At 38.2% G+C, this 26106-nt stretch overlaps 1 non-coding gene across 1 annotated transcript; it reads right to left on the reverse strand.

Annotated features, from left to right (window-relative positions):
- Positions 1-11129: 11129 nt before the first annotated feature.
- Positions 11130-11236, reverse strand: LOC141709487 (small nucleolar RNA R71). Its single transcript, XR_012570061.1, has one exon. It is a non-coding gene; the product is annotated as a small nucleolar RNA R71 (small nucleolar RNA).
- Positions 11237-26106: the final 14870 nt, after the last annotated feature.

Here is a 26106-nt window from a genome sequence, read left to right on the forward strand (position 1 = left end):
TACTTGAATTGAACGTTTATCTGTTAAAGTACGAGAAGGGGTGCGCGGGGTATACAGCTCAACAGCTCAGGGGACTGGCGAAGTTCAAAGTTTAATTAGTAAATTAAATAAATTTATTTAAAGGACTTTAATATAATTTATTTAATAAACTCAAATTGATTTATCTTATAAACTTTAAGTAAGTTTATTTTATAAATTAATTTAGTTACAATTTAAACTTAGAAAGAAAAAGAAAGAAAAAAAGAAAAAGAGAAAAAGAAAATACAAACACAAAGAAAAAGAAAATAGAAAAGCAAAACAAAAAGAAAAACAAATAAAGAAAAAAAAAAGAAAAGTAAAACAAAATAAAATCGTGTATAGCTGATTGGTTTTGTTTTTGGTTAACTAAGTACAAAGTCTGTACTAGTTGTAACAAGGTGTCGCCACAAAGAGATCTCCTTCCCCCCATGTCGCCACACAACTCTCCTGTATCTCCTGTCACCACAGAAAAGATAGAGCTTGATCGCCACAGAGTCTTCTCTCCTCAGCCACACAATCTTATTGGATATAAAGTCTACACAATTTGCAGCAGAAGGGAGCCATTCATTTTTTTGGGGATTCAATTATGTTCATCTTCTCTCCCAAAAGAGAAGTGAAAATGGCAGCAATGATTTACAGAGAAGTTCAAGCTTCTTGAATATCCATTTAACTTCTCACCGGAGTAACGTTATAATGCCCAATTTAACTCTTGTATATTCTTAGGGGCATTATAATCGTTACCCGGTAATTAAATCCTAGTACAAACAAAAGCTAGATCATTGTATAGGATTTAATTTGTAAATCTTTGTAGTAGGTAGGAACTTTATTGTTCTTAGATTGTAGCCGGTTAATTTATTTACCGGAGTGTAGCAACAACCCTCGAGGATTTATATATGAATATATATTTCCCGGATTATCTTTTGTTCCTTATTTTTATCGTTCCAAACACTATTCCTCTCAAGAACACGAAAACACTAACCGAGCACTAAATATTATATCCGCTAAAGATTCGAAAGAATTTTTAATTTAGTGATTATCGTATTCAACCCCCCCTTCTATGATAATTCGGGACATAACACTACTAACTCCGTATAACACTTGACTGCACTCCTTGCTACTCGATTATATAAACAAAAAGGACTATCTTAATTGACAGAACCAAACTCAATCGTCATAACTATACGTCTTGACATCTACCCGATCGTTTATAATTAACCATGTCATTCTAAAACTGTAAACAGATAGCATGCATATCACATAGCACGTAATCATTCTATTCGTATAACACGTAATCATATATTTCATGTAATACATAAATCAGATAGTCAAAAGATAGGTCTCAGTACGTTCAGAACTGAAATCAGGTGAATAACAGTATTTATTGATCAAATACCGACTCAGAATGATACACAATTCAAATGATATTGCATTACAAAAGAAATTAGGATTCGAAAGTATTTTTATTGAAAGCGTAATATTTTTCTGAGTCTGTACGCGTCGTTTCGTATTAAACGGACGAACGGTTTATTTTATCACGAATAAAATAAGAATTAAATGGGAATAAATCAATTAATAATAATATTAATTGATTTTTAAATACCAAAATACAATTTTTAAAAGCTTAAAAACAATTTTTAGGATTTGTTTGAATTAATTATAAATAATTATATTTTATTTAACTATTTATAAATAAAATTAATTGATTAAATAGATTAACCAATTAGTTAAATCTATAAATAATTAATTAAAACAAATTATAAATAATTAAAACAAATATGGATTTTGAAAATAATAACAGAAATAAATTTTGGAATTTAAAACAATCAAGAAAATAATTTTTAGAATTATAAATAATAAGTAAATGATTTTTGAAAGTAAAATAAATAATTTTTAAAAACAGGAATAAATTTTGATTTAAAAGTAAAACTGAAAATACAGAAACATGTTTGCATTTGGGTTGTCTTCTCCAGAGGATCAAACGGTGGCGTTGGGGGGGTCGACCGGAATTTCGACGAACACGTCGCCGGAATCTGGAATTCTCCGGAAATCGGCCGACATCCGGCGTCGTTCTGACGACCCCCAAAACACGGAAACAACATCCTGATTCTATCATTTTAACCATGCTTTCAGTCCAAGTCGATTCCAGGAACTCAATTAACACCATACTGACATCAAACAATTTCCAGAGAATCAAATACGGCCAAAACTTCCATTAAATCCGGCGAACCTTGAATCTTTCCAGCGAAAATCCGATTTTAGCCATTCCTTAACCAAAATCAACAATATATGCATCAAATTAAAGCTATAAACATGTCTAATCTATTCATATCACTCCAATCTTCACCCATATCAAGAACAATCCGAAAATTTGAAAAGTAAAAACACTATAATTCATGAACTCGACTTATACTAAAACATAACCAAAATCAACAAATTTATATACTAAATCGATTCTCGTGAACTCAGGAACAATAATCAATCAACCAAATCATCAAACAATCCTTCAAAAATCAAAAACTAATTCTTAAGAATAAGAACACAAAAAACATTTTTTTAGAAATACAACACCTCATATCACGATCTTGATATCAACAGAAAGAGTTTGAACTAGGATTAATTTGTTTAAGGATACGCATCAATTTGTTTTGAAGTGTGATCGATGCCAGCGTGTGGGTAATATATCCAAGAGGGATGAGATGCCTCGTAATGTGCTTCTCGAGGTTAAAGTCTTCGATGTTTGGGGAATCGACTTCATGGGGTCGTTCGTTCCATCTTGCAATTATCAGGATATCTTGTTGGCGGTCAATTATGTGTCGAAATGGGTTGAAGTCAAGGCTTTGCCAACAAATGATGTGAAGGTAGTGCTTAATTTTCTTCATAAGCAGATATTCACAAGAGTCATAATCAGCGATGAGGGATCGCATTTTTACAATCGCAAATTCACTGCCATGATGCAAAGATATAATGTGAATCATCGCATTGCTACAGCCTACCATCCTCAGACTAATGGTCAAGCAGAGGTGTCTAACAGGGAGATCAAGCGTATTTTAGAGAAAGTTGTGTGTCCATCAAGGAAAGATTGGTCTTTGAAGCTTGATGAAGCTATTTAGGCGTATAGGACAGTATACAAGACTCCGTTGGGAATGTCGTTGTTTCAGTTGGTTTACGATAAGGGGTGTCATTAGCCTGTGGAGCTCGAGCATAAAGCATATTGGGCTTTGAAGAACTTGAACCTTGATTTGGATGCAGCTGGTGAGAAGAGAATGCTTCAATTGAATGAACTCAGCAAATTTCGGCTTCAAGCGTATGAAAACAATAAAATGTACAAGGAGAAAGTCAAGAGGTGGCACGATAGGGGTTTTGATGGATTTTAAACGCAGCGGGGGCATGACAAAACACTTTTACACATACAAAATCCAAATAAAAGCATATAAATCATGGTAAAAACATAGGGATCGGATCTAATCTTTAAAATAATTCGGAGACAACGATCAGAGATCCTTAGCAGTTGCTCCTCAAGTGTGAAGCACTCCACCGGTATCCACCAAGAAAACGATGTTAAGGAGGAGGAAGGAGGTGGAGAGAATTGGGTTTTCCAAACTTTTTGGGTTTTGGGGTTCAAATAAAAATAGGGTCTATAATAGTATATTTATAGGCAAAATTTTCAGCTGAAATTTTCCCATAAATATTATTATTATTATCCCATTTATTATTCTCATTAATAATTAAAATACCTTTTAATTATTAATCCTTTTTCTAAACACTTTAGAAATAATTCTCTCTCTTGATTTAATTTCCAAAAATTAAATCCTTAATTAATAATATTAAGAACTTTTCTTAATTAATTTATAATCAATTAAATCTCATTTAATCAATTATTAAATTTTCCAATTAATTATTTATTTCATAAATAAATAATTATTAGCCATTATTAATTAATTCCTCCACCATTAAATCATTCTCTTTTTATGGTGTGACCCTGTAGGTTCAATATTAAGCCGGTAGTATAAATAAATAATAATAAAACTATTTTATCATTATTAATATAAATTCTCTAATTTATTAAATATGATTAATTAATTAATCACATTTATTCTACATCGTGAGGGATACTTCTCAGCATATCGCGACTATCCGGATAATATGAATTCACTGCTTAGAATACCAAGAACCTATTCAGTGAATAGTTACCGTACAATAAACTCCTTCTACCCTACAATGTCCCGATTAAATACAAGGCATGGATCTCGTGTCAAGCCTATCTAATTTAATCACTTGCTTACCATTTACTATGCGTAGTTCTATACAAATTAGAAACTCCTTTCTAATTTCATTCACTCTGGCCAGAGATTCCTGAACTAGCATAAGTGGATCAGCCTTGAACATTCGCTTCCTTCACTGGAAGGGGTAGATCCTTTATTGATCATACACTATCTTCGTGTACAAATTTCTATACCCAGTAGAGCCCTAATAATTGTCCCTGGAGACTAAGAACTAAACCAAAGCATAGTTCAGTGTACACAAGATGACTATGATGACCTCAAGTCTAAGGATACTTGTACAACTATCACTATGTGAACAACGGCTGACACGTGAGTGAACTCCATCAGTTGTTCAGCTGTGCGAGTCATGTTCAGTGAACTTATTCCATAATAAGCACCTACATACTAGCTATAGTGTCACCACACAAATGTCTATGAGAACAGACATCCGTCATAATGAAGCAAGCATAGTATGTACCGATCTCTGCGGATTATTAATTACCAGTTAGTAATCCTACGACCAGGAACTATTTAAGTTTAAAGTTATCATCTTTTTAGGTCTCACTATTATGATCTCATCATAATCCATAAAAAGCTTTACTCTAAACTATGGTATATCTTATTTAAACACTTAAATAGATAGAGCCCGTAATAAAAACAAAACAAGTCTTTTATTAATATCAATGAAATCAAAACAGATTACATAAAAAGTTATTCCTAAATCCTAATACATGATTGGACTTAGGACATATTCCTTTCAGGTTTAGTGCTCAAGTCATTTATGCTGGGACAACAAGTTCTATTGTTTAACTCTCGTCTCCGTCTTTTTCCTGGAAAATTGAAGTTGAGATGGTCCAGGCCTTTCATAATCAAAACTGTGTTTCTGCATGGAGCTGTGGAGATTTTTGAGAATGATCTAGAACAAGCTTTTAATGTAAATGTTCAGAGGTTGAAGCACTACTATGGGGATACGGCAAACCGTGAGGTGGTTAGTGCCGTTTTATTGACTACTTGATCTCAAGATTCTATGTCAAGCTAACGACGTAAACAAAGCGCTTCTTGGGAGGCAACCCAAGTATGTTGTACATTAGTAGATAGAGGAAGCAGAAAGAAAAGAGAAAAATAAAAGAAAAACAAAAAAATAAAAAAATTCAGTGCCAACTACAGTAGCATGGCACGCCCGCGATGATCTAGCGCGCTGCCGCGCTGAAATTCCAGAAACTGGGTACGCCCGCGCTGATCTAACGCACGGCCGCGCTGAAATGGCAGAAACTGAATATGCACGGCCGCGCTAAAATGGTAAAAACTGAGCACGCCCGCACTGATCTAGCGCGCGTCCGCGCCGGGTCCTGAGTTCGAAAAAAATAAAAACACAGAATAAAGAGAAAAATCGGGACTTTTACTCCAAAATTAATTCCCACCCAATTTTTACTCTTCCACATCCCAAATTTCCCTCTCCAAATCAAACCCATTATTCCCATTATTTCTATAATCAATTCCCACTCCTTTTCCATAACTAATTCTCTCCCAATCTCCTATATATACATACTTATACACAAACTTCTCCATCACTTCTCAAAACTCTCAAATACACGATCTTTCTTACAAACTTCTATTCTCTCAATCTCAATGGCACCAAAAAGACATCGAACTCAAGTAAGCAACAACACCACTGATTCTTCGAGTGCAGGTGGTGTGAGGCCTAGGTTTTCAACTCCTGAGGCTGAGGCGGCGTATGTGAGGCTACTTTCGAAGCCGATAGCCAAGGAGCGTGGTTTTCTGCCATCGAGGAAAGACAGTAAGTTGTTGGAGATGATCTTAGAGATGGGATGGATTATTTTCTGCGAGACACCCGCAGTCGTGCCCATGAGTGTGGTGCGTGATTTTTATGTTAACGCTAAGGCGGAGAAGAACGGTTTCACGGTGGTGAGGGGGCCGACGGTGGACTACAGTGCTAAGGCTATTCGTCGGGTGATTGAGCAGCCCGAGAGGAAGGAGGAGCAGGAGAACTGGACCGAGAAGTCTTTGGAGGAGTTTAACTTGGACTTGATTGTTGCTACCCTGTGTGTGCCTGAGACTTATTAGAAATTCAAGAAGGGCAGGAATGACTACACCATGTTTCCTGCTTCGTGCATGAACAGGTTTGCACGTGCATGGAATTCTTTTATTTGTGCTAATATCATGCCATCTTCTAATATGCATGAGATTACTGTGGAGGGTGCACGGTTATTGTGGGGTATTCTGCAGGGTGATTATGTGGATCTTGAGATGGTCATCCATCAGGGTATTCCGAGGTTCTTGCGAGGGAGTACTACGGGTTCGATACTATATGCGTCCATTATGACGAAGTTGTGCGTGGCAGTTGGTGTTCGTTGGCCCGCACATGAGCAGCTGCAGCTCCTTAGTGCTCTGATTGATAGTTCAACACTGTTGAACATGACAGAGTGGTATGGTGGGAAGCCCGATCCTAAGGGGATTGGTTATTCCTATGATCATCTGCCAAGTGGAAGGCCAGCGGATCAGACTTATGCTGGTGGGACTTCACAGGCTCGTCGAGCAGCTTGGAGAGCTCAGTTGGGAGAGGAGGCTGATCCTTCGGGATCGCAGCAGCAGGAAGAGGAATATCAGGGCGGGTGTTGGTTTGATTTCGACACTATATAGGCGTCTAGCTAGAAGGATGGATGCGATGCATGACATTTATAGTAGATTTGTACATGATCTCACCCAGGCATTGGGGACTGCTTTTAGAGCCACAGGGGTTGACATCTAGTGGCCAGTATTCGGTAAGGACTCGGTGTATCTGCCTCCAGATATTCATGACACTCCACCCCTAGAGGGTGATGATCCTGGTTCTGATTAGGTATGCATGATTCCTTGCTATTACCTTCACTGAGAACGGTGAATTTTTAAGTTTGGTGGTAGTAGTTGAGGATTTATGTGTTTTGTGCGAGTCGCATATAGTTTACATATTCATGCTAGTTTAGTTTATTTAGTTGCATATGTGCCATGTAGTAGCTTTTTTTTAGTTTTTATGATAATTGTTGCATATAGTTTCATGCATTTGCATAATAACATGATCTTGTAGATGATTTTTCCGATTGATTTGCGATATTGATGCTAGTGTAGTGATATCGTGTTTAGTGATGTTAAGCCTTGTCGAGTTAATTTGCATGCTAGAGACAATTATATTTCACTAAGTCTAATAGGTTTCTTGAGGGCTAGATCATGGTCATGGTTTATTTGTTTGTCGAAGTTTAATCGTTTGTTTATATTTAGAATTTTGGATATTCTCTTAATAATAAAATAACATGGATATTTACAAAATTGGAGAAAATTGGATTTCATTGCTAGTTGTTGTGGCTAGGTGTCAAATGGCTAATAGTCGGCTCATATTTATATGAGTAGTCTAGGGTTGAGTGAGATGGAGTGAAATGCACTCATTCAGAAATCATTGAAAAAAAGAAAAAAAAGAAAAAAAAAGAAAAAAAGAAAAAGAAAAAAATATATGTGTTTATGCATAATTGATCACGAGTGGGCTCTTTAATACTCGAGGTATTAAGTTCTTAGGGGACTTTGTGCCTAGTGACCTAAGGCTTTTTATAGTCTGGGATCCGCTAACCTAACGCTCGCTACATGGGTATTATTGTATAAGAATTTTGTAGACCTCACTCATTGCACGGTCAAATAAGCATATTTGTGTTGTTTTTGTGTTGAGAATAAAAGCGTGAATCCATATAAAACTTTGATATAAGAATAGAAGTATTGTAAGTTATTTTGAGTCTAGCTTTTATTCTATTTATAACCTTGTGATTGCTTTGCTGAGTAGTGAGTCATGATTATTGATCTAGTTGCGATAGTATATCTGTAAGCATTTGCACACACGCACATTTCTGGATTGTAAGTTGATTTGTGGGGTTTGATTGATCTTTATGCTAATAACTGCATTTGTTGAGATGTTGCTTGTTGATTGTGTTAGTTATTCTATAGGGATCGTTGCATTCATATAGTTTGCATTCATGCATTTTTTATTTCTTGTTCTTTGAGTTCGTTTATGCTTGAGGACAAGCATTGATTCAAGTTTGGGGGTATGTTGAGTGGCATTTATGACACATTATAACGCTCCATAAAGCTTTGAATTAGTTTTTTATACTCATGTTGTTAGTGTTTTTAACGTGTTTTTGTAGTGTTTTTGCATTTCAGGCATTTACCAGGTAACCAGGTAAATTAGCATGCTTTTAGTGCTAATTTGGTATTAGGATGGTGTCCAGAATAAAATCTCGTGAAAGATCAACTCAATCAGCAAGAAAGGAAGAAGTCTAGAAATTTTTCTAGAGGTACAGCGCGCCCGCGCTGAAAAAGCGCGTGCCCGCGCCAGGATGGCAGAAGTATAGCGCGGTCGTGCCAGGTCGAGAAAATAAAAATTATGTTTCTATTCTGATTTTGATCCAGAAGACTTCTACTTTGCATGGGCTGTTATATAAACATAATTTAAGGTCATTTTTCAAGAGGAGACGTACCAGAGCTAAGGAGAAGGCGTAAGAAGACCATAGAGCACAATTCAACCAAGGCGAAGAAGATCTAGTTTACACTTGTGATTCTTTGTTTTAAGTTGTAACTGGATGCTAGTTTTCTTATTGGTGAACCTATACTCTTGTTTCGTACTTGGTTTATTATTTATTCAATATAAAGACTATGTTTTATTTACCATGCTTTCATCGGAACCTGATAAGTGGCATTTTATACCACTTAGAACGTCTTAAAATGGCTTAAATTGGTGTCTTGAAATCAAGTATTTTGTGTATTTGATGCGTTTTTCTAGTGTTTATGCATTTCAGGGTATTAGTTGCATTTCGGAGGAGGAATCATCAAGAATAAACCTTGGCATGTGTTCACCATTACGAGAGGAAAAGAACGGGCAGATTACGGCGAAGAAACGGAGCAAACCTGGATTTTTTCCAGTAGGGTCCTGCGCGCCCGCGCAGCAATGCTGAGCGGCCACGCAGCAGCCTTGCGCGCCCGCGCAGAAATGCTGAGCGGCCGCGCAGGGTCGGGGAAAAGGATAAATTATTTTAGACTTCTACTTCTGTTTGGCTTCCAACTTCTATGTAATCTGAGTTTTATGGGACTATTATATAAGTAGATTTGAGACATTTTCACAGAGAGAAAAAAAGGAGATTATGTTTTAGATTGTGTTTTGCGCAAGAAGCGAAGGAGATAAGGAAGAAGACCGATTTAGCACACCGCAACGAAGAGGAAGCATATATTCTTGTGATTCTTGTTTCGTTGTAACGTTGGATGCTAGTTTTCTTGCTTTGACTTATTTACTCTTGTGACGTACTCTGTTTTAATATAATTAGTTTAGTTATTATTTTCTTGTGTTGTTTATCATGATTTCATATGAACCCATGATGGCGATAAGTTCTATTATGGGCTAAGCGTGATCATGGGGTTGCAACGGATTTATTATGAAATTCTTTAGTTAATTGTTTAATACTTTAGTGTGTGATGATTGCATGATATCTAGTATTGGTTGTACGTATTCGTCTTATGTGCGTCGCGAACATATAAGATAGGGTGTTAATCTCTTGTGAAGCGACGGTGGATCTTGAGATTTAGAACTTGCCATGCTAGCATAGGTTCATGTACGTTGTGCATGATTAGTGGGTAACTCTAACAGTTTTATTTGCCCTATGTAATCAAAAGGAATAACTTGTGCTTAAATCGTTGTGTTGTCAATTTCTGTAGACATATAGGAACTCAACATAATTGATGACTATTCAACTTCTATCTTAATTGTGGATATTTGGTAGAATGGTATTAGTACAATGAAAGTTGGCTTTTATCAGTTCCGTGTTATTCGATTAATATCATCACTGTCACATGCTAAAGGTAATAACAATGGCTATAGAAGGAAGTAATAATGAAGTTGTGATCTCATGAGTGTTTTATTATTGATAAATTGAAGTGTTAGTTAAGTGGTTAATTAAGTAGTTAATTATAATTAATATTTAATCAACAATTTTAAGTGTTATCTTAACATTGAGAAGTAATCATACATTGGTGAGTGAGTTTAATTAGACAATAACTTAGTCTGAGTCTCTGAGGGAACGAACTAGAAAGTATTCTATATTACTTGCGAACGCGTATACTTGCGTGAATATTAGTGCATGTTTTCGCCCTAACAAGTTTTTGGCGCCGCTGCCGGGGACTCGGCGTATTTGTTTAGTTTATGTACTTACCATCATTGGTCATTAGGACTCAGTGATTAGGACGTAGTAGTTAATTACTCTTTTCGGTTGTGTTTCAGGTACTTTAGCAAGCGTTTATGCAAACTCGTTCTCGTGCTCGCAAGAGGACCTTAGATACAGCTGAGGAGAAAGACGAAGTTCTTGATACTCCGGAGAAGTTAGATTTTGAGGATTCGGATTCAGGAACTGAGCAGAAAGAACCAGTAAACATGGGAGATCGTATTGTTCAAGCTGATCCAGCTCTTATGGATTTTTCTCGGCCTAAAATTGATGACATTCAGTCAAGCATCCTTCATCCGGCTATTCAAGCTAACACCTTTGAAATCAAGCCGGGCACTATTCAGATGGTGCAGAATTCTGTTTCTTTTGGAGGAGCGGCAACTGAAGACCCCAACATGCACATAAGGAATTTTGTCGAGATCTGCAGCACTTTACGTATAATGGCGTGACTGATGAGGCTATCAAGTTGAGGCTTTTCCCATTCTCACTGAGGGATAAGGCTAAAGACTGGTTATATTCTGAACCAGCTGGGTCCATCACTACGTGGCAAGATCTTGCGCAAAAGTTTCTGGTGAAGTTTTATCCAATGGCAAAGACTGCTGCTATGAGGAGTGCTCTTACTCAGTTTGCGCAGCAACCTACAGAATCTATGTGCGAGGCTTGGGAACGCTACAAGGAAATGTTGAGAAAATGTCCACATCATGGAATGCCGGATTGGATGGTAATCACTGGTTTTTATAATGGTTTGGGGTCCCAATCTCGGCCCATGCTCGATGCAGCAGCTGGAGGAGCCTTATGGGCTAAAAGCTATACTGAGGCGTATAATCTTATAGAGACAATGGATGCAAACGAGCATCAAAACCCAACTCAGAGGATGACGTCAGGCAAGGTCGCAGGTATTCTGGAAGTTGATGCAGGCACCGCTATTGCAGCCCAGCTCCAAGCGCTATCAATGAAGGTTGATTCTTTGGCTACGTATGGAGTTAATCAAATAGCTATGGTTTGTGAGCTTTGTGCAGGTTCTCATGCTACGGATCAGTGTTCTCTTGTCAATGAATCTGTTCAGTATGTGAATAATTATCAGCGACAACAGCAGCCTGTGCCAGCAACCTATCATCCTAACAGCAGAAATCATCCAAATTTCAGCTGGGGAAATAATCAGAATGCTATTCAGCCACCATATCAGCAAGGAGTGAGTAAACAGTTTAACCCACCTGGATTCCAGCAACCACAGCAGTATGCTACAAGGCAATCATATCCTCAACAGAGAAGTGCAGCTGCACCTACTAGTGCTGATTTTGAGGAACTTAAGCCGTTGTGCAAGAGTCAGGTGGTTTCTATCAAGACCTTGGAAAATCAAATCGGTCAATTAGCCAATGCAGTGCTCAATCGTCAACCTGGCACTCTTCCCAGTGACACGAAAGTACCAGGCAGGAAGGAAGCTAAAGAGCAAGTCAAGGCTATTACCTTAAGGTCTGGAAAAGTAGCTGATGCTGAAAAGGCAAAAGAAGTCGAAGCTGAAGTTAGAGATGAAGAATCTAAGCAAAAGGAGAAAATGGCGGAACCAAAGAAGACTACTGTTGAACACACTCTGCCTGAGGCTAATACAGGGGAGAAACAGCTCTATCCTCCACCACATTTTCCTAAGAGATTGCAGCAACAAAAGCTGGATAGACAGTTCGGGAAGTTTCTGGAGGTGTTCAAGAAACTTCACATCAATATACCTTTCGCTGAGGCTCTGGAACAAATGCCTAGTTATGCGAAGTTTATGAAGACTATTCTTTCAAGGAAGGTGAAACTGGATGACCTTGAAACCGTTGCTCTCACGGAAGAATGCAGCGCTGTTCTGCAGCAAAAGTTACCACCAAAACTGAAAGATCCAGGAAGCTTCACCATTCCTTGCACCATTGGTAATCTAACTTTTGACAAGTGCCTTTGTGATTTGGGAGCAAGCATTAATCTGATGCCCTTGTCGATCTTTAAAAAGCTGGATCTGCCTGATCCAAAACCCACATACATGTCGCTACAATTGGCGGACCGTTCCATTACTTACCCAAGGGGCATAGTTGAGGATGTGCTCGTCAAGGTGGATAAGCTCTTCTTCCCTGCAGATTTTGTTATTCTGGATTTTGAGGAAGATAAGAAGATTCCCATAATCTTGGGGAGGCCTTTCTTGGCTACTGGCCGTACCTTGATAGATGTGCAAAAAGGGGAACTTACTATGCGGGTCCAAGATCAGGATGTGACCTTCAACGTATTCAAGGCAATGAAATTCCCTACAGAAGATGAGGAGTGTTTAAAAGTGGATGTGATTGATTCCGCAGTTACTTCGGAACTCGATCACATGCTAATGTCTGATGCATTGGAAAAGGCCTTAGTGGGGGATTTTGACAGCGATGATGAAGATAGCAACGAGCAATTACAATATCTGAACGCTTCTCCATGGAAGCGAAAGCTCGACATACCATTTGAATCTCTTGGTACTTCTGACCTTAAGAATGCTGAAGGGAAGCTCAAACCATCAATAGAGGAAGCACCTACCTTGGAGCTCAAACCATTACCTGAACACTTGAGGTATGCTTTTTTAGGTGATTCATCTATGTTACCTGTTATTATTTCAGCTGACCTTTCAGGTAGTGAGGAAGACAAGCTCTTAAGGATTTTGAGAGAATTCAAATCGGCTATAGGATGGACCATAGCAGACATCAAGGGGATAAGTCCTTCATATTGTATGCATAAAATTCTGTTAGAGGAAGGTAGTAAGCCAACTGTGGAACAGCAGCGAAGACTGAACCCGATCATGAAGGAGGTGGTGAAGAAAGAAATTCTGAAATGGCTAGATGCAGGCATCATTTATCCTATTTCTGACAGCTCGTGGGTGATCCCCGTGCAATATGTACCTAAGAAAGGAGGTATCACTGTGGTCGCAAATGAAAAGAATGAGCTCATCCCTACTCGAACAGTTACAGGATGGAGAGTATGCATGGATTATAGAAAATTGAACAAAGCCACAAGGAAGGATCACTTCCCTCTCCCATTCATTGATCAAATGCTTGACAGATTGGCGGGACATGAGTATTTTTGTCTTCTGGATGGTTATTCCGGGTATAATCATATTTGTATTGCACCAGAGGATCAGGAAAAGACTACCTTCACTTGTCCATTTGGCACATTTGCTTTTCGTAGAGTTTCGTTTGAGTTATGTGGCGCCCCGGCCACCTTTCAGAGATGTATGATGGCTATATTCTCTGACATGATTGGAAATAACGTCGAAGTGTTCATGGATGACTTCTCCGTCTTTGGACACTCATATGATGAATGTTTGGCAGCATTCGAGACTCTCAAGGAGAGTTTGATCACGGCACCAGTTATTACAGCACCAGATTGGACAGAACCGTTTGAGATGATGTGTGATGCGAGTGACTATGCGGTAGGTGCAGTTCTGGGACAGCGCAAGAAAAATCTCTTCCATGTGGTCTACTATGCGAGTAAGACTTTAAATGGGGCCCAATTGAACTACACCACTACTGAGAAGGAGCTTTTGGCTATAGTCTTTGGCTTTGAGAAATTTCGATCTTATCTGCTTGGTACAAAAGTAACAGTATTCACTGATCATGCAGCTATTCGCTATCTGGTTTCTAAGAAGGATTCGAAGCCGAGACTCATTCGTTGGGTGCTTTTACTTCAGGAATTTGAGTTAGAGATCAAAGATAGAAAAGGTACCGAGAATCAAGTAGCTGACCATCTCTCTAGGTTGGAGAATCCCGATTCTACTTCACAAGATAGGACGTTAATCAATGAATCTTTTCCGGATGAGCAGTTGTTTGCAATTCAGGAGGAAGAACCATGGTTTGCAGATATTGTAAACTATCTTGTCAGCAATATAATGCCGCTTAATTTGACATCCGCTCAAAAGAAGAAGTTTCTGCATGAGGTGAAGTGGTATATGTGGGATGAACCATATTTGTTTAGACAGGGAGCTGATCAGATCATCAGGAGATGTATCCCGTTCTGTGAGACGGAGGGGATATTACGAGACTGCCATTCCACGGTTTATGGTGGACACTATGGAGGTGAGAAGACGGCAGCTCGTATTCTGCAAGCAGGTTTTTTCTGGCCTACTTTGTTCAAGGATGCTCATCAGTTTGTTTTAAGGTGTGATCGTTGCCAAAGAGTGGGAAATTTGTCAAGGAAGGATGAGATGCCATTAAATGTGATGCTTGAAGTCGAGGTCTTTGATGTATGGGGAATCGATTTTATGGGGCCTTTTATCTCGTCTTGCAATAATCAGTACATCTTGCTGGCAGTCGATTATGTCTCAAAATGGGTCGAAGTTAAAGCTTTACCGACAAATGATGCAAAGGCAGTGCTAAATTTTCTTCATAAGCAAATTTTCACAAGGTTTGGAACGCCTCGGGTAATCATAAGTGATGAAGGATCGCATTTTTGCAACCGTAAGTTCACTTCTATGATGCAGCGTTATAATGTGAATCATCGAGTAGCTACTGCCTATCATCCGCAAACAAATGGTCAAGCGGAAGTGTCTAACAGAGAGATAAAGGGCATTCTAGAGAAGGTTGTTTGTCCGTCAAGGAAGGATTGGTCTTTAAAGCTCGATGATGCTGTTTGGGCTTACAGAACAGCATACAAAACTCCACTTGGGATGTCACCGTTTCAGTTGGTGTACGGTAAGGGATGTCATCTACCGGCGGAGCTTGAGCATAAGGCCTACTGGGCATTGAAGAAATTGAACCTGGATTTAGATGCAGCTGGTAAGAAAAGAATGCTTTAGCTTAATGAACTTGATGAATTTCGACTTCAAGCGTACGAGAATAACAAAATGTATAAGGAAAAGGTGAAGAGGTGGCACGATAGGAAGCTACATCCTAAGTTATTTGTGCCAGGGCAACAAGTTCTGTTATTCAACTCTCGGCTCCGACTTTTTTCTGGGAAGTTGAAATCAAGGTGGTCTGGACCTTTTATTGTCAAAACTGTGTTTCCACATGGAGCGGTGGAAATTTTTGAGAATGATTCGGACCAAGCATTTAAGGTTAACGGTCAGCGGTTGAAGCACTAATATGGGGACATGGCAAACCGAGAGGTGGTTAGTGCCATTTTGTTGACTACTTGAGAAAGGTACGGAACGTCAAGCTAATGACGAAAAAGAAAGCGTTGCGTGGGAGGCAACCCATGAATTGTTGTTACAGGAACCCTTAGAAGTTAATAACCTATCCAAAAACACAAAAAAATCAGAAAACAGGGGCTGAAAAAAAAAAATTCCGGAGACCCTCTGCGCGCCCGCGCAGCTAAGCTGAGCGGCCGCGCAGGGGTCGAGTTCCAGAAAATTTTTTGCAGTTCAGAAAAAAAAAACAAAAACACAAAAAACCCATCACAGAACATAAACCCACAAATTCTTTTCCCATTACCCCATGATTTTATCCCTCAACCCCACTCCTAATCTAATTTAACCTACTCCACACCCTATATATACATACACCTATCCTACATATCTCCCACAAACTTCCTACACTTAAACCCTCTCATAAACATCAAAAATCAGTTCTTACACACTTTTATTCACAAATTAATGGCACCCAAGAGAGCACGCACTATTGACAGCAGCAGCACAGTTCCTACTGCTGATTCATCAAGGGGTACTGCTGCAAGGCCTCGGTTAACTGACAGAGCTGCGGAGGAGGAGTACACTAGGCTGTTGGGGAAGCCGATTCTGAAGGAGAGGGGGTTTTTACCATCAGGGAGGGATGGTGAGTTGTTGCCCATGATTGCAGGGAGGGATGGTGAGTCACCCGAAGCAGTACCGATGAGTGTTGTTCGCGAGTTCTACGCGAACGCGAAGGCTGAAAAGAATGGGTTTTCTGTAGTTCGTGGGCTGACGGTTGATTATCATCCTGCGGCGATTCGCCGTGTGATTGGACAGCGAGAGAGGAAGCCCGAGGAGGAGAACTGGAATGAAAAGACTGCTGAGGATTTTGACTTGGATTTGATTTGTGCGACTCTCTGTCGACCGGGCACAGTTTGGAACCGCAGTCCAGCCAATAATGAGTATCGTCACTTTCCGGCGATCGCCATGAACAGGTATGCCCGTGCATGGAATGCATTTATATGTGCTAATATTTTGCCTTCTTCACATGCACACGAGGTCACAGTTGAGAGAGCACAGTTGTTGTGGGGAATTCTGAATGAGGAATACTATGTGGACCTTGGTGAGTTTATCTACCAAGGAATTCTGAAGTTTTTGAGGGGAGCAAAGCATATGAACATCCCTTATGCATCCACGGTTACGAAGCTATGCCGAGCAGTAGGAGTGAACTGGTCGGCTCATGAGCAGTTGCAGTTGCCAGCAGCTCCGATAGATTCTGGCACTCTGAATGGGATGCAGGAGTGGACCGGTGGTGAGCCTGAGGAGCATGGGCTGGGTTATCGTCTTCCAGGAGGGCTTCCAGCACGAGGTGCTACTATGGCTAGGCCAGGGCGTGGTGAGGCTGGTTCTTCGAGAGCTCAGGAGGGTGCTGGGATGGGTGATGCCCAGTATAGGAGGCTTTCACGGCGGATGGATGCCATGTATGAGACGCAGAGCAGGTTTGCTCAGGAGCTCACTCTTGCGTTAGGGACTGCTTTTCGAGGCCTTGGAGCTGATATCCAGTGGCCAGTTTTTGGTGAGGACTCTGCATACCCGCCGCCTGATACTCCACCCACTAAGGGTGATGATGATGATGACTCCGAGTAGGTATACCCTGTGTTCCTTTCTACTACCTTCACTAGGGACAGTGAAGATTTAAGTTTGGGGGTGGTAGTTAAGGAATATTTTGTATGTGTCATATAGCTGCATATTCATGATAGTTAGTTCATATAGTTGCATAATTTTTGCCATATAGTTTTTTTATATAGCTTTATTTGTTTGTCATATCATATAGCTCATGCATATACCATGATCCCTTTTGCAATGATTTATCGACTGAATTGTGATATTGATGCGAGTGTAGTGATAGCATTAAAGTGATATTAAGTTGTGTAGGTTGATATGTATGCTAGAAGCAATTGTATTTTCACTAAGTCTTAGAGAATGCTTAAGGGCTAGATTGTTGTTATGATCTGATTATTTTCGAGGATAATCTATTTATTATGCTTAGAATTTGATAATAGGTTCTTAGTGGTAAAGGCATGAAAAAGAAAAAAAATGGAGTAAAAATGGAATTTATTGCTAGTTGTGGCTAGGCGTCAAATGGCTAGTAGCCGGCTCGCATGTTATGTGAGTAGTCTAGGGTTGAGCAAGATGGAGCGAAACGCACTTGCTCAGAAAAGGAAAAAAAAAAAATTTGCATAATTGATCAAGAGTGGGCTCTTTGGTATTCGAGTTATTAAGTTCTTAGGGGACATTATGCCTAGTGACCTAAGGCTTTTAGAGTCTGGGATCCGCTAACCTAACGCTCATTACATGGATACCATTGTATAAGTCTTTTGTGGACCTCACTCATTGCACGGTCAAATAAGCATTTGAGTTGTAAATAAAAAGCACAATTCCGTAGTAAGCTCCAGAGTTCTTGTAGTGTTGTATATCACTTTGTGCCTAGAATTTTTATTCGTTGTATAATCGTAGGATTGCCTTGAAGATAGTCTAGTCATAGTAATTGGTCTAGTTCCGAAGCATATCTGTTAAGCATTTGCACACACCACGTTTCTGGCTGTATGTCCGTTTGCATGAGTTTATTGATCTTTAGTTGTCTAACTGCATTCGTTGAGATGTGACAATTTGGTTGGTTAATTGTAGTAAGGGGGATCGTTACATTTTCATATAGATTACATTCATGCATATTTTTATTTGTTTTGAGTCTGTGACGCTTGAGGACAAGCATCGATTTAAGTTTGGGGGTGTGATAAGTGGCATTTTATACCACTTAGAACATCTTAAAATGGCTTAAATTGGTGTCTTGAAATCAAGTATTTTGTGTATTTGATGCGTTTTTCTAGTGTTTATGCATTTCAGGGTATTAGTTGCATTTCGGAGGAGGAATCATCAAGAATAAGCCTTGGCATGTGTTCACCATTGCGAGAGGAAAAGAACGGGCATATTACGGCGAAGAAACGGAGCAAACCTGGATTTTTTCCGGTAGGGTCCTGCGCGCCCGCGCAGCAATGCTGAGCGGCCGCGCAGCAGCCTTGCGCGCCCGCGCAGAAATGCTGAGCGGCCGCGTAGGGTCGGGGAAAAGGATAAATTATTTTAGACTTCTACTTTTGTTTGGCTTCCAACTTCTATGTAATCTGAGTTTTATGGGACTATTATATAAGTAGATTTGAGACGTTTTCACAGAGAGAAAAAAAGGAGATTATGTTTTAGATTGTGTTTTGCGCAAGAAGCGAAGGAGATAAGGAAGAAGACCGATTTAGCACACCGCAACGAAGAGGAAGCATATATTCTTGTGATTCTTGTTTCGTTGTAATGTTGGATGCTAGTTTTCTTGCTTTGACTTATTTACTCTTGTGACGTACTCTGTTTTAATATAATTAGTTTAGTTATTATTTTCTTGTGTTGTTTATCATGATTTCATATGAACCCATGATGGCGATAAGTTCTATTATGGGCTAAGCGTGATCATGGGGTTGCAACGGATTTATTATGAAATTCTTTAGTTAATTATTTAATACTTTAGTGTGTGATGATTGCATGATATCTAGTATTGGTTGTACGTATTCGTCTTATGTGCGTCGCGAATATATAAGATAGGGTGTTAATCTCTTGTGAAGCGATGGTGGATCTTGAGATTTAGAACTTGCCATGCTAGCATAGGTTCATGTACGTTGTGCATGATTAGTGGGTAACTCTAACAGTTTTATTTTCCCTATGTAATCAAAAGGAATAACTTCTGCTTAAATCGTTGTGTTGTCAATTTCTGTAGACATATAGGAACTCAACATAATTGATGACTATTCAACTTCTATCTTAATTGTGGATGTTTGGTAGAATGGTATTAATACAATGAAAGTTGGCTTTTATCAGTTCCGTGTTATTCGATTAATATCATCACTGTCACATGCTAAAGGTAATAACAATGGCTATAGAAGGAAGTAATAATGAAGTTGTGATCTCATGAGTGTTTTATTATTGATAAATTGAAGTGTTAGTTAAGTGGTTAATTAAGTAGTTAATTATAATTAATATTTAATCAACAATTTTAAGTGTTATCTTAACATTGAGAAGTAATCATACATTGGTGAGTGAGTTTAATTAGACAATAACTTAGTCTGAGTCTCTGAGGGAACGAACTAGAAAGTATTCTATATTACTTGCGAACGCGTATACTTGCGTGAATATTAGTGCATGTTTTCGCCCTAACAGAACCCACGTTGATGATGAGTCCGATTATGGGCTAATCGTTATCGTGGGGTTCTAACGGATTTATTTATGGATTTCTTTAGTTAATTCGTTTTAATGCCTTAGTGTGTGGTGATTGTATAATAACCTAGTTTTAGTTGTGCTTATTCGTCTTATAAGCATCGCGAACTTATAAGATAGTGTGTTAATCTTTAATGAAGCGAAAGTGAATTTAAGGGTTTAGAACTTGCCATGCTAGCATAGGTTCATGTATTTGTTATGCATGATTCGTAGGTAATTTTAACCATCTTACTTGCCCTATGTAATCATGAGAGATAACTTGTGCGTTAAACCGTTATGTTGTCAAATTCTATAGACATATAGGGTCTCAATATAATTGGTATCTATTCAGCTTCTATCTCTTTTGTGGATGTCTGGTAGTATGGTATTCGTACAACGAAAGTTGGCGTTTATCAGTTTCATGTTATTCAGATTAGAGTCATCACCATTACATGTTGAGGTTAAGAATGAGAAGGCTATTGATGAAGTATTTAATGAAGTTAGAATCCCATGTTTGTGTCATATATTATTCAATTCTCTTTAATCTCTTAGTTTATGTTCTTTAGAATAATCTCTTAGTTAATTTAGTATAAAGCACCTCAATTTGTTACTCGTCTTAGCATTGGATAATAACCATACTAGTGTTGCATAGATACATTGATTAAAATTAACCTAACTGATCTATGTGGGAACGATATAATAATCGGGATAATTATGTGAATATTATATGTTAAATGAATAAATATTATGTGTTTAAAGTAATTAATGCCATGATATGAGATGTTATAACAGTTATGTGTGTTTCTGTGTGGGCCAGAGAATTTTTTTTTTTATTGATTAAAATATGCTTAAACTGCAATTATATGAATCTATCTGCAATTGAGACGCGTATTTATCAGCGTCTTTATTAATATATCTGTTTTATTTGATTTTATGCGCGTTTGAATGCATTTTACGTGTTATCGGGTTTTTTCTGGTAATTTTTGGATCGGTGTATGATTTTATAATGCTATATGGATTTATTAATTATTTTCCCAGTATTTACAAAATAAACTATGTGTATAGGTTCTGTCAGTTGGATATTACTTTTGTTAATATCTTTATTAATTAGGTGAGATTATTGGTATTCGAGTATCATTTGTGTAATTAGTTGTGTTATTTTGTTTTTATAATTAAAAGTGATTTTGTTAAAGAATTACTTTCATAAATATTTGATTATCTCTAAAATCATTTTATTAGTTCATAATTTTTTTTTATTATTATTTTTAGAAGTTTATAAAATTTAGAAATCAATATTTTATTTATTAATTATCTTTAAATGATTTTTTGACTCCATTTAACTGTAAAGTCAATATTTAATTCCAAGATATTTCAAAAATCATAAAAATTTTATTTTATTAACTTTTAAATATTTTGAGAGTTTTAAAATTATTCCGGCAATTTTCTGGCTTTTATTCACCCACACATTTATTCGTTAAATTATTAAAGGTGGGTAATAGTTGCGTACCAAAAATGATTTTAAAATTTCTAAAATTTATATTACTATCTTTAAACTATTTTGGAATTTTTTTTAAAAAAAAAAAAAAAAAAAAACTATTTTCGTGAATTATCGTGTTACTTTACTTGTAAGTTATTCGTTAAAATTACTGAATTCGCGATGTTAGAGTCGAGTAATAGCGAAACAAAACCTGATAAATCCATTTAACCTTATCTCTTCCTTTCTCTCTTCCAACCGACTGTCTCTCTCTATTTCTCTCGGCTCTCTCTCTCCTCTTTCTCATCTCTCCCATCACTCTCTTTCTCTCCAATCTCTCCTCTGTCAACATTTCTGTGTTTCTCTCCCTCATCCCTCTAATTCATCTTCCTATTCCCCGTTTGCCCCTGTTTTCCCTTGCCATCGCCTGATTCTCCGGTTCATTTTTTTGGTAATCTCCTCCGCCTCCGCCTTATTCTCTGGCTGTCGTTTTGTTCCGATTGCTGGTTTCAGTTCGTTCCTGTTTAGCTGTGTATGCATATATCTATGTGTGTATCTGCGTATCGATTGTGTGTGTATTGTGTGTGCTTTGCGTGTGTGTGTCTGTGCGTGGCCAATATTTCGGCTGTGTTGTTCCCTGTTTCCGGTTGATTGTCCGGCTGATTGTTCTGTTCTTTTCGTTTCTGTGCGTATCGCGCGTGTGACTGTGGACTTTATTATAATATTAATTTTATTAAGTTATTTCCTGCCGGATAATTATTTTGAATAATATTCATGATATGAAGGTTACGCGCGGAAAATATTTTGAATAATCGGTGGAATTTTGCGTTGAAAACCAGAGGATTTATCGGGTACCCGCAAAATTTTACCGCCGTCGACGATGAGCCTCGGCGAGCCGACGGTGGGCGATGATGATTTTATCTGAGTCCTACGAATAAAATAAAAGTACGAACAAAAACATAAAATACGAATAAAAATATGAATAAAAATAAATAATAATAATTAACATTTGAAATGTATCGGTGATTGGGATTCTTGAATATTGGGATTGTAGTTGTGAAATTGGATTGTTGTGAATTTGACGTCGAGTGTTCGACGGGTAGGCCGATAAACAAAGGAGACGCTGCCCGATTTTCGGGAAATTAATTCTGAAAATACGGGAACGTAACCTATAATTATCGGAGACGTCGAACGAGGATATGTAATTTTTACAAAACCTAATTATGTGTTGTTGGGACAAGATATTTATAAACAAACCGTTCGTCCGTTTAATTTGAAACGAATGCGTACAGACTCAGAAAAATATTGCGCTTCCAATAAAAATACTTTTGAGACCTAATTTCTTTTATATTGCAATGTCATTTGATTTGTGTATCAGTTTAAGTCGGTATTTGATCAGGTAAATGCTAATATTGACCTAATTTTCATTCTGAATGCACTGAGACGTATCTTTTAATGATTTGACTTATGTGTTACATAAAATATGTGAGTACGTGTTATATAAATGCCATGATTACGTGTTACATGATATACATGCTATCTGTTATAATTTTAAAATGCCATGCTAGTTATAAACGATCGGGTAGATGTCAAGACGTATAGTTACATCGATTGAGTTTAGTTCTGTCAATTAAGATAGTCCTTTTATTTATAGAATCGAGTAGCAAGGAGCGCAGTCAAGTGTTAGACGGAGATAGTAGCCAGCAGTTAGAAACAGAGTTAAAGTAAGAGGTTATTGAGCATACCAGGCAAGTACCCTAACTTCACTTATTGTTCCAGTGACGTTTATTTTGAATCTTATTATGCAAATATTTATATGTTCACATACCATTCAAGTGTTATTGACTCTAAATTTATCCTTTTAATTTCCCTACTATTCTAAGTTCAGAATAGTTAAATATTTTTACATTTCGCTATAACTTACTCTATACAGTGAAGCTTTGAATTGAGACTAGCGAATAACTAATTGTTCTGGTTATTTCGCCATTGGTTGTTGAGAAAACTCCGGACCATGAGAAATGGGGAGTTAGGTGGTTAAGGATGTCATTTGATTCGACTCCTTTGACAGAAAATGGTTTTATGGGTTGGATGGTTGCGTAAGAGGCCGTGGCGGCGGTCCAGTGTGAGCTATGTGTTATACAGGATATAACACCTTGCTAGGCCGATATGTGCCTTGGGTACCTTTTGTTTAGTTGGATATGCTTCGGCATACCGGTGTTGCTCCGCGGCTGATCACCGGCGGCAACACACCGTCGTTCGGGGATTCCAATCCCAAAATATAATATATTGCAAATGTTGTTTATTATCAAATTTATATCAGTTTTGATACTGTTCAGTTATTGTAGTTGGTTTTGTTCATCAGATATACTGTTGTTATTCCAAATCATAAGCTATTTACTACTTGCTGAGCATTTCTTTCGCTCATACTTGTTCCTTATCTTGATTCTTTCAGCTAGGCCAGGGCAAGCTTAAGTTCCAGGTCTGACCAGAGGTTATGTGTTTGTAAATAGTTGGTGTGTTTCCAGGTAGACAGTTTGGGATACTTAATTAGTCTAGAGGTTTGTAATAAAATTTGAATAAGTTGTAAAACTAATTAGACTATGGTTTGTAATAACACTTGATTTGTAGTAATGCCTGTTCCATACTATAACCTGTGATCGATCCAGTGCAGGTAAAGGGGTCGTATTTATTATATTATTCCGCTGTAATTATTTTATTTTAGTTTATTGGCGAGTGACCCCCAAATCTAGACCCCGGGTTTGGAGGGCGTCACAGGTTGGTATCAGAGCTACAGGTTATGGTCACTGAAACAGGCGTAGGATTGTCATAGATGAGTCATAGGAAGATCACATAAGATAGGCGCGTGTAATTTAGCTTTTATAGGATTAAATTTAGGATATTGGGCTGGGTTATAGTTAAGTTGTTTAGGTTTCCTGTTTTGCGTTTAGCTTTAGGCCTTGTGTCATTGCCCTGTTATTTTGTTGGTTTAGTTGAAATTTTAAGTAAGGATTTATAAGGTTTGGATAATTCGGAGTAAATTTTCTTTATGTTATTATTCTCGAGATAATAAGCAGGATTATGTGATAATCATGTCGCTTGTGTTAATATGGTAGCAAGTTTATGATATTTTGAGAAGAGATAGTGTTTGCGAACTTTAATATGCTAAGGAATTGCTACATATTTGACACAATGCTTGACAGATTATTATATATATTGCTTGTTTCTTACCAGAATAATGGCTCCAAAGAAAAGGAATAATTCAGGAGAGGATCGTACCGAGAGTCGTACAGATCCAGCGATTATCCAGATGTTGGGACTAATGCAGCAGCAGATGTTACATCTTACGCAGCAGCAACAACAGCAACAACAGCAACAACAGCAGCAAGCAACAGCACCACCAGCAGTGACTTTTAAGTAGTTTCAAGCAGTGAAGCCACCTGAGTTCAAGGGAAGTGCTGATCCTGTGGAAGCCAATGCATGGCTCAAGGAAATGGAAAAGGCTTTTGAATTGGTCGGAGCAGGAGCTGAGCAGAAGACCAAGTTTGCAAGCTACTTTTTGAAGGGTGAGGCGAACTATTGGTGGGAATCCACTCGAGCATTGGAAGGAGGTGAGTTTATAACTTGGGAGAGATTCACAGAGTTGTTCCTGGAGAAGTATTTCCCGAGGTATATGAAGAATCAAATGGAGATTAAGTTCTTGAATCTGACCCAGGGTGATCTTACCGTGGCTGAGTACGAGGCTAAGTTTACTGAGTTAGCAAGGTTCGTGCCAGACCAGGTTGATACAGATGAAAAGAAAGCAAGAAGATTCGAACAGGGATTGAAGTTTTGGATTCAGAACAGAGTGGCCATGTTTGAGTTGACTTCATATGTGGCAATGGTTCAGAAGGCAATGGTGATTGAGAGTAGGAGTGATATGTCTCAGAAAGGAAATGATGGGAAGAAAAGGAAAATGGAAACCTCAGAGGGAGGTCAGCAGTCAAGTAATTTTCAGGGCCGTTTCAACAAAAGGCCAGGATTTCAGGGTAATAGGAATGTGGGATTCAAGAGACCACAATCAGAAAATGGAGGACAAGGCAACCGTTTTCAGAATTCAAATCAGCAGAGACCCAATCGTCCACCTGCGTCAGAGTGCAAATTTTGTGGTAGAAGGCATTTTGGGATTTATAAGGCTAATGTGTTGTGTTATAAGTGCAATCAGAAGGGACACTATGCTAATGAGTGTCGAAGTCAGACTACAGCTCAAAGATCAGGGACAGTGTGCTTTAAATGTGGAAAGATGGGGCATATTGCCAGGGACTGCCAGACAATTGAACCAACTGCTAATGTGCCAAGGATTGAAGGACCACCAACAAAGGACCAGCCAAAGGCTAGGACATTCAATATGACTATGAAGGATGCTGTTCAGAGTTCAGACGTGGTGGCAGGTACGCTTCCAGTCAACTCCATAGATGCTAAAGTTTTATTTGACTCTGGAGCTACAAAGTCATTTATTTCTCAAAGTTTTGTCGATAAACTGCATTGCAAAGTTAAGTTGTTAGAACAAGCATTAATGATAGAGTTAGCTAATAAGGATCAAGTTTCCGTCGACCGAGTGTGCCCGAAGTGCGATATTAAGATAGGAGGACATCATTTCTATGCCGACTTAATACCTTTTAAGTTGGGAGAATTTGATGTTATTTTAGGAATGGATTGGTTGTCAGAAAATAACGC

Source organism: Apium graveolens, chromosome 2 (genome assembly GCF_009905375.1).
Source record: "Apium graveolens cultivar Ventura chromosome 2, ASM990537v1, whole genome shotgun sequence".
In the NCBI taxonomy this organism is placed as follows: Eukaryota; Viridiplantae; Streptophyta; class Magnoliopsida; order Apiales; family Apiaceae; genus Apium; species Apium graveolens.